The sequence below is a fragment of the Gekko japonicus genome, unplaced genomic scaffold, assembly GCF_001447785.1.
Source record: "Gekko japonicus isolate JY-2015 unplaced genomic scaffold, Gekko_japonicus_V1.1 scaffold1215, whole genome shotgun sequence".
Lineage (NCBI taxonomy): Eukaryota > Metazoa > Chordata > Lepidosauria > Squamata > Gekkonidae > Gekko > Gekko japonicus.
Genome location: NW_015163638.1, coordinates 372,587 through 382,621, shown reverse-complemented (window position 1 = coordinate 382,621; position 10,035 = coordinate 372,587).

Below are 10,035 nucleotides of genomic sequence, written 5' to 3'. Positions count from 1 at the left end.
AATAGTTGTTTATGAACCAAAAAGTGGGATCAAAATGAATTTTAAAAAATGGAGTCTGTCTTCTCCTCTCCAGCTTACTTACCACATGTAAATACTGAGGAGCAGGGGTCATTTCGTAGAAAAAGAGGTGCAGGCTCTCATTAGCATAACTCATTAGCATAACTTATTTGCATATGCCACACACCCTGACATCACCGGAAGTGTGTCAGAAGGCAACACCCACCGCTCAGACTCCACTGGACTATTTTGGATTGCTAGCTATGGGGGAGGGGGAGACGGGCAGATATGTCCTCGCAGAGGAGGGAGAGCTTGTACCTGAATAAAACATGGTCTTAAAGGTACCACTGGACTGTTTTGGACCGGAGGGCCGGGGGGGGGGCTCTGCAACTTACCTGGCTGCTTCTTGCCCCCTGGGCTCTTTACTGCCAGAGCTCCGCTCCTGTGCGCTCCTGCGGGAAATGACCCCTGTATGTACCCGCCCCCTGGGCTCTTTACTGCCGGAGCTCCGCTCCTGTGTGCTCCTGCAGGAAATGACCCCTGGTTGTCTGGAGATCCGTTGCAATAGCAGGAGATCTCTAGGTACACCTGGAGGTTGGAAACCATAAGGATATGGTGGATGGGGCCAGGAGTGATTGGTGAATCCCTTGGCAGTACATGGAGTTCCTGCTACAAAAAGAGCCCATGGCACTGATCCTATGCCTCTAACTAAGTATTAATTACAGCTAGCTAGCACTTTATGATATCAGATTGTTTATATGGTTTTACCTACATTATTATTGTTTTATGTTTTATCCTTTGTAAGCTGCCCTGAGCCTGCTTTGGCAGGGAGGGCGGGGTAAAAATCAAATAAATAAATCAATAAAAATAAAGCTGTGTTCAACCAACATAGTTCATATAGGGAAAGCAGCCGTCTTGCAGGTACAGCAAAGACATCTGTATTTGGTGCAGAACACCTCATTAAAAGTTCCTGGGGAGCTAACATACTCTCAGTGTGAATTAAAGACACTAATATCCCCAACACTGCCGAATAAAGTTGCTTTGAAAGACAGGGTGCCTATTCCAAGTGAAGACAATGCCTCCAAGAAGCCAGTTTCAGCTGCTTCGAAACGTGCACATCAACACACTTCCTGCATGATCGGGATCACATTGGGATCACACTGTGAGTGAGAAAACAAGTTGTCAAAGCAGCAACCAGTCAGGAAAAGAAGTAGCAAACAGAGTATTTTGGTTCTCTTGAAATTCTCCTTCTGAACATTTAATGCAGCCCAGATCATCTTTATTTAAAAAGGTAAAGGTTCCCTTGCTCGAAAGCCAGTTGAGTCCGACTCTAGGGTTGCGGTGCTCATCTCCGTTTCAAAGCCGAAGAGCCAGCGCTGTTTGAAGACGTTTCCGTGGTCATGTGGCCGGCATGACTAAACACCAAGGCGCACAGAATGCTGTTACCTTCCCACTGAAGTGGTACCTATTTATCTACTTGCAATTTCTTGCTTTCGAACTGCTAGGTTGGCAGGAGCTGGAACTAGAGACGGGAGCTCACCGTCATGCGGCAACTCGGGTCTTGAGCTGCTGAACTACTGACCTTCCACAGCCTGCAGTTCAGCGTCTTAACCACTTGAGCCACCGCAGCTCCTTCATCTTTATTTAATGCAGTCCAATTCATCCTTATTCCTAGACTTGGAGCACCTGCCCACTTATTCCCTAAATTTTGCTGCCCTCTAGTGGGTCTATGCTTTTGGATTTCAAGATCAGGGTGCTTGTAACCTGAATGATGCACAGAAGGCAAGACATTTATTTTGGTTCTGTGGCTGGGACAATGTCATTGCCATTGCTAGAAGAACCCACCTAAATTAGGAATAGGCTTATTCAAAAGGGGTTAATATGGCTCAGGTCAAATGATCCTGTAGATAAGGCTGCCCCATGTATTTTAACGGGTGCAGATACAAATGCACAGTACAAAATCTTCTACTGAACAAACTAATGGTTTTAAAATATTGAAAGTTATCACACATACATATTATATTTTTTTAAAAAACACTGACGTTTTGTAAATGCAGACCTGGGCTGGTAGCCATCAGGCCAGACATATAACAGGATGTGTTTCACTTCTTTGAACAGCAGGACAGTAAGAAAATTTGAACTTACATTTCTACATGTAGAACAAAGTTGGAGTCCAGTGGCATCTTCAAGACCAATGAAGTTTTACTCATAGCCTGAATAAAACTTTGTATGTCTTGAAGGTGCCACTGGACTCCAACTTTGTTCTACTGCTTTGTTCTACTGCTTCAGACCAGCACAGCTACCCACCTGCATCTATTTCGACATGTAGTTGGTATTTTGTATGGAAAGGGTGAAAGATTCCAAGTCTGCTGAAGTTCAAGAAATGTGTTTTTATCAGCTTTGGCGGACTTTGCCTGAAGAGTGAAACGGAGATGCTGATTAACCAGCTGGCTCAGTTATACCTTCCTGTGGCTGGAGAAAGCCGCAAGGGAATTACCTGCAAAGACACCAACACACCCCTCATGGTGGCTCATGCAATCCTCTAGACATCAAGCTGTGAGATTCCCCCATGTGCAGCGCTCCTGAACTCTTGCTGTCATATGGGAGCATATATGCACCAAATCTCTCCCCAGTGGCATATGTGAATAAGAGGTCTCTGGTTCATGCCAGCTGACTCATGACTTTTGTAGGGAGGTCAGCCTTCAGCTGAGTGCCTGGAACCAGATGGCAATGGGAACATGCTTCTCTCAAAGGATATTGCACTGTGCTGATCAACCTCTGCTGGCTGAGCCTCCAGAATCTGCAGTCAAGATGTGGTTTCAGAAACGAACAAATTCCAAAGAACTAGCCCGTTGTGGCAAAAACAGCAGAGTCTGATTGCATCTTAGAAAGTAATGATTTTTTTGGGGGGTAGCAAAGCCTTTTGTGAACAGCAGCCAAACTCCTTCAGATGAAGGGAATGGCATCCTTAAGGGCAGAAAAGTATATATTAAAAAGTTTGCAAATATGAAATGCAGTAGTGAAGCAATAGTCAGGTCAAATTTGCAGAGCCCAAATATAAACGAGATAAAACTGGAACACCCGCTCCCAACTGCAGCTATGGGTGATAAATTAGCATAGGAAGAAATAACATTTATGAGAGGGACAATTATTTTCATTAGTGGGAGAGCTGCCCATGATCACAATGGATTCCAAAGGGCAAAGCCAATTATCTAAATTTCATTTTCTCCCATGACAATTAATTTCAGGGTTCTACACACTGAACCCATGTGTTCAGTTTTAAATGCAGAGGGAGAGAACCTTTTTTTTAAAAAAAACAAATCACTGTACTGTACCAGATCTCTAGAGTGGTGGTGGTGGTGAAAAGTGCCGTCAAGTCACAGCTGACATATGGCAACTCCGTAGGATTTTCAAGGCAGGAGACATTTGGAGATGGTTTGCCATTGCCTGCCTCCGTGTTACGACCCTGGCATTCCATGGAGGTCTCCCATCCATTTACTAGCCAGGGCCAGTCTGGCTCAATGTCCAAGATCCGATGAGATAGGGCTTGCCTGGGTTATCCAGGTCAGGGTGATCCCTGTAGAAGCTGCTAATAAATAAGGCCAAAATATGTTGCCCATTGTAATGGTTCTTTGTTCAATAATCTTTGTTCACGAAATGGTAGAAGAAAAAAGACAGATGCTACTTAATAATTAATACCTAATGTCGTAAAAAGCTAGTGGATGAAACTAAAGCTTTGCAGTCCTAGGCGCAGTTAAATAAAAATGTTACTTTTCAGTAAAATCACTAGGTCTTACTGTCAAGTGCCCAGGCTTGTACTATAAGCACACCATCTATGGTTATTAAATATGCTCATCTTCCATTGATTTCATTTGGTCTTAAGGATGCTGAATAATGCACAGAATTGTCCTAAATTTAAAAGGAAAGAGTTGTGATACATGTGGGCATTTTGCTCAGTGCATTTAATTTACCCACACCTATAATTTATCTGCACAGCAATGAGTGGAAAGATAATTTCTACCATGCAAAAGCGAACATAACAGCCCCACCTCTGAAAGGCTAATTTCCAATGCATATCATTTCTTTGTTATTTCCCATACCTCTTTATACAGACTTCTGCTGAAATGTACTAATGTGACCAGCTGCAGAACTGGTGTGCTTTGTAAGCTGAACATCTGCTTAATTCTGGGCTCGGCTTGATTTCATGGAAACAAACCGCATCATGATATGTGTGAAGAATAGCAGCAATTTTATTTGCACAACCAATGTGCTGAATCTACCTTTGTTTTGTATGAATAAAGCTGCACTGCACTGAGCAAATGACACTGAACTCCAGAACACCGTGCAGAGGATCTCTAAGCACAACACTTTCCTTGATGCTCATATGACTTGGAAGGTAGCTGTTTACCTACGTGCTGTTTTACATATGCATGGTGATTCTCTGATGATCTTCAGTGCCACTGCCATCTGGAAAAGACCAAACAACCCTCTTCTCTGGCTGCCTTCCTACTTCTCACGAACCTATGAGTACAGTTCATAGGAACCTCTGATGAAGAGCAGGTGGCGGTTTTGCATCTTCTTCCATTAGCTCTTCAAGTTTTAAATGTGCGTCAACAACACGGTACCTTACTAACTGCTTTCATATGTCCTGAGCTGCTTCCATGAATGGTTTTCAGTCACCAAATGAGGCAGTGGAGTTCCATGAAATTCTCTTGGGCAGACAGACTTAGCGTCATCAAAAGCATACTGCTGCTAAAATTCTTATTTCTTTTACGTGCTCTGCCTACTCAAATTACGAGGAAGGAGCTAACTAACTGGCAGAACGCGTTACTTCAATTCTTCTGGGATTACAAAAAACCTAGAATCAGCTTTACAACACTGAAATGCTCAACAAAAAATGGAGGTATGGATTTTTCGGACCTATTTCTATATTATGAGGCCATACAACTTTCATCCCTAGTACGAATTCTGACAACAGTCAATCCACCACGATGGCAACAGATTGAAGAGAACATATGTGACTTAACGCTGCTGGCTGATGTCATATGGCAGAAACTTAAAGACAGACATGAAAACATCCCTTTAAATTCATTCTTTGCGGCAGCTTTGGAGGTATGGGACAGACAACGACAATTGCTTATACCAGACTCCAGATTATCCTCATTTCTTAATCAAGAGTGGTTTATTCCGGGAAAGGAAGCAAAAGCCTTTCAAAGTTGGAAAGAAGCTGGGTTAAACCGTTTGCTAGAACTCACAGAAAAAGGTATTCCTCTTATGAAAGCAGAGATAGAAGAGAAAATTGGAGATCAAATTCCCTGGTTTCGATACTTACAGGTCCAACACTTATTAAGAGAAAAATTCCTGAATGAGAAATCTCCCACGCAACTGACAGACTTCGAACGATTAATTAAACACAAGACAGATGACATTAAAGGTCTAACATCCAAACTTTACAAAATCCTTAATAAGAACCTGAAACAACCAACATTAAAATCACAACTTCAATGGCAGACACACTGTCAGAACAGAATTCAATTAGAACACTGGACAGATATTTGGTCATCACCAAGTTTATCCTCCAAGAATTAAATTAAATACTTTCAAAACACTAAAACACCTGCACGTTTAAACAAGATCAACCCAAAACTTTCAAAAAACTGCTGGAAAGGCTGTGGCGAAATAGGCAACTTCCTACATTGCTGGTGGGCCTGCCCACGTATTCAAACATTCTGGTCCCAAATTTTGGCACAGACTACCATCATTATAGGTTACGACTTACCTGCACTCCCTGAGACGGTCCTGCTGGATGTACTCCCGGAAACCTGTGAAAGGAAAACACAAAAGATATTCATTTCAACTCTACTAGCAATAGCTAGAATAACCATCGCACAGAAGTGGAAAGAAAAAAACTTCCCGAGCATATCTGACTGGCAAAACAAACTATGGGAACACTTTACCTATGCGAAAATGACTTACCAACAAACACAAGAGAATGCGAAAAAATTTCAAGCAATTTGGTTCCCAGTGGTCCAATATCTTGCAGAAGGTGAAATCATCCCCAAAAATGACCACCTCAAAAACTTACTGTATTTTTGAAATAGGCGAGACTTCTGTGATATAGAAACTGATAAGAGGTATAATCTGTTCTAGAATATGCTGAATCCGCAGTTATTATGTAGATAATCATTGTACTATATTTTCTTGATGTTACTCAAATCGTTATATCTTGTTATGTTTTATGACAAAAATATTTTAAAAATTTGAATTAAAAAAATGGTTTTCAGTCCTTGTTATGAGGCAATGAGGCCTTCTTACCTAGCATCTCATGTCAGTTCTAATGGCATATTTAAAATGATCTGCCTGTTTTGACTGCAAGCTTTGCGGCCCATAATCTGTCACATATCAATTATGTAACGTGACTGCAGGGATTCTTCTTGCTCACCAATTACACTAACATATTCTGCAAGTTGGAGCTGTGGTGGCTCAAGTGGTTAAGACGCTGAACTGCAGGCTGTGGAAGGTCAGTAGTTCAGCAGTTCGAGACCCGGGTGCCGCATGATGGAGTGAGCTCCCATCTCTAGTTCCAGCACCTGCCAACCTAGCAGTTCGAAAGCAAGAAATTGCAAGTACCTATCGGGCAGTCAGGATCCGAGAGTTAATCTATAGGATTTGGGGTGCACTGTAAATAATCCTATCATGGGTGTGGGTGTGTGCTTGGGTGTGGCTTAGAATGGGGATTTAAGCAGGCCTTTGGTCCTGCTCTCGTTGTCTGTATCCAAGATGAATTACAATAAACTCATGAGCTGATTTCACACCTCGTGACCGAATCAGTACTTTATAAGCAGGAAAAAGCCTCATTCCTTGAATTGAGAATTTGGCTAATGGTTTGTTGAATTAAAGCCACCAAATTTACCATACTGTCTTGGAAATATTTTTCTAGATCACAATGAGTGGGTGGCAGGGATTTCTTAATCATTCACTATCTTCTGATGCTCCCCTACAAATTCTGAGACTGGAAACTATGCCTAATTCTGGAGTAAAATAGGAGGGGGAATGTATAGAGAAGTGGCAGGTAGAAAAAAGGGTTAAACAGCCCGCCCACTAATTCTCCGGTGCCAACATCCTCATATTTGCATTGCTTAGGTAGTTCTATTCCACATGATACAGTAGCTACACTAATGCCTCTAAAGTCCCCCTACAAGTGCTACGTGCACATACTACATGCTGTAGGTATGGCCCGACTACCCACAGTTGTTTGGAGAGATGGCATCAAGTCCTGGACCAGATGCCCCTAGGAACATGGAGGGGTATGATATCTGGACGTGAACTACTTCCATTGCCCTGGATCATTTTAAATGCTTTGTAAGGTAAGTCATTTTGCCTTCACACTTGCTGAGGCTGTGGTTTCAACAGCTGTGCAAAAATGTGAACAGCTGGATGCCATGCTAAATTATACCACAGGGCAATATGATCACTAATCCTTGCCAATTGAAATTTGCAAGCTAAATTACAGAGGGATATTTGAAAGTCTATCATTGCAGAAAAAGTTATTTATACTGTGACTCATTTCCAACCTTCAAAGAAAGAAAGAAAGAAAGAAAGAAAGAAAGAAAGAAAGAAAGAAAGAAAGAAAGAAAGAAAGAAAGAAAGAAAGAAAGAAAGACCGGGGAGTCAAGTTTACATCTGGCTACATTAAGTTTTTGGAACAAAGCTTGCAAAAGGCTACATGTGGAAAGCATTAGGTTAAAACTGAAAATGCACATGCGTTTTACAGAGAAGATGTATGATCAGGAGCCTATGTTAGTCTGATTAACCTTTTCTGGAAAATGTTTATTTATTTTCAGTTCTGACCATTTTCTTCCATATATATTTGTCAGAAATATTTCCAAAAGACTTCCCATGCAACTACTTTGGCAGAATAAGCCCCCTCATACCACATTTTGGCTAAACTATATGTTACACAACTGTAATTTTATCTGATTTTTTTAAAGCCAAAAGCATTCTCTGAAGGCTGTGAATTTAAGCAGAAGTGTACATATTTACTCAATATGCCAGCAAATTTGTAAAACGCAACAGTGGCCAGTGTTCCCTCTAAGCTGAGTTAGTGTGAGCTAGCTCACAGTTTTTTAGCCTCTGGTTCACACATTTTAGTCTTAGCTCAGGAATGATGGCTCCAGGACAAACTAATGAATGCAGTAGCCGAATTATTCACAACTTTAATGCCAGTTGCTCACAAAGTAGAAATTTTGCTCACAAGACTCCACAGCTTAGAGGGAACATTGGCGCCACAGGATTGGAAAAGATCAGTTTATATTCCAATCCCAAAGAAGGGCAATGCCAAGGAATGTTCAAACTATCACACAGTTCCACTCATTTCACATGCTAGCAAGGTCATGATCCTATGAGCTAGGCTTTAGTAATACGTGGATAGAGAACTGCCAGAAGTACAAGCTGGGTTTTGAAGAGGTAGAGGAACTAGAGATCAAATGGCCAACATTCGCTGGACTATGGAGAAAGCAAGAGAGTACCAAAAAAAATCTACTTCTGCTTCATTGACTACATTAAGGCCTTTGATTGTGTGGATCACAACTAACTATGGCAAGTCCTTAAAGAGATGGGAGTACCAGACCACCTCACATGTCTCCTGAGAAACCTGTATAAGGGTCAAGAAGCAACAGTTAGAACCTGATATGGAACAACTGATTGTTTCAGCATCGGAAAAGAAGTACAACAAGGATGTATATTGTCACCCTGCTTATTTAATTTATATGCAGAGTACATCATGTGAAATGCCAGCCTGGATGATTCAGAAGCCGGAATTGCTGGGAAAAACATCAACAACCTCAGATATGCAGACGATACCACTCTAATGGCAGAAAGTGAAGAGGACCAAAAGAGCCTCTTGCTTATAGTGAAAGAGGAGAGTGCAAAAGTTGGCTTGAAACTCAACATCAAAAAAACTAAAACCATGGCATACAGTCCCATCACTCCTTGGCAAATAGAAGGGGAAGTGGAAGCAGTGACAGAATTTATGTTCTTGGGATCCAAGATCACTTTTAGACGGTGACAGCAGTCATGAAATTAAAAGACGCCTGCTCCTTGGGAGGAAAGCTATGGCAAACCTAGACAGCATAATAAAAAGTAGAGACATCACCCTGCCAACAAACGTCCGTATGGTCAAAACAATGGTATTCCCAGTAGTAATGTATGGCTGCAAGAGTTGGACCATAAGGAAGGCCAAGTGCCGTAGATGCTTTTGAATTATGGTGCTGGAGAAGACTCTTGAGTGTCCCTTGGACTACAAGGAGATCAAATCAGTCGATCCTAAAAGAAATCAACCCTGACTGTTCACTGGAAGGCCAGATACTGAAGCTGAAGCTCAAATACTTTGGCCACCAAATGAGAAGGGAGCACTCACTGGAGAAGACCCTGATGCTGGGAAAGATTGAAGGTCAAAGAAGAAGGGAACAGCAAAGGATGAGATGGTTAGACACTGTTATTGATGCAACAAACATGAAGTTAAGCAAACTCTGGAGGACAACAGAGGACTGGGGGCCTGGCACGATGTGGTCCATGGGGTTGCGAAGAGTCGGACTCGACAGCGCGACTGAACAACAACAACAACAAGTGCATATGTAATCCTTTTGTCTTGTGCCCTCAAGCTGCTTTTTCATTCCTCTATGGGGAGTGGAGATGATATTTCCCACTAAATAGGGATTAAAGCATGTGTAATTTTGAGCAGAAAAACAGAGTTAAACAGTCCCATCAGATTAAAGTCATCTGACTAAAAAGTCGAGGGCAAGTTGCATCTAATGCTTAGTTACACCCTTTCATAACTTGCATCAGCATCTATACCTTCTAAATTCACTGTCAAATTGAGAGAAGCAAATGAATCTCTTTTTAATTCTAAGGGTAAAAGTGATGAACCAGATAAATGTGGGGAACGTTTTAGGCAATGTTACAGATATCTACGGCAGGGGTCACCAAACTGTCTGAGGCTATGAGTACCTTTGAAGTTCGGAGAGAGGGTGGTGTCAT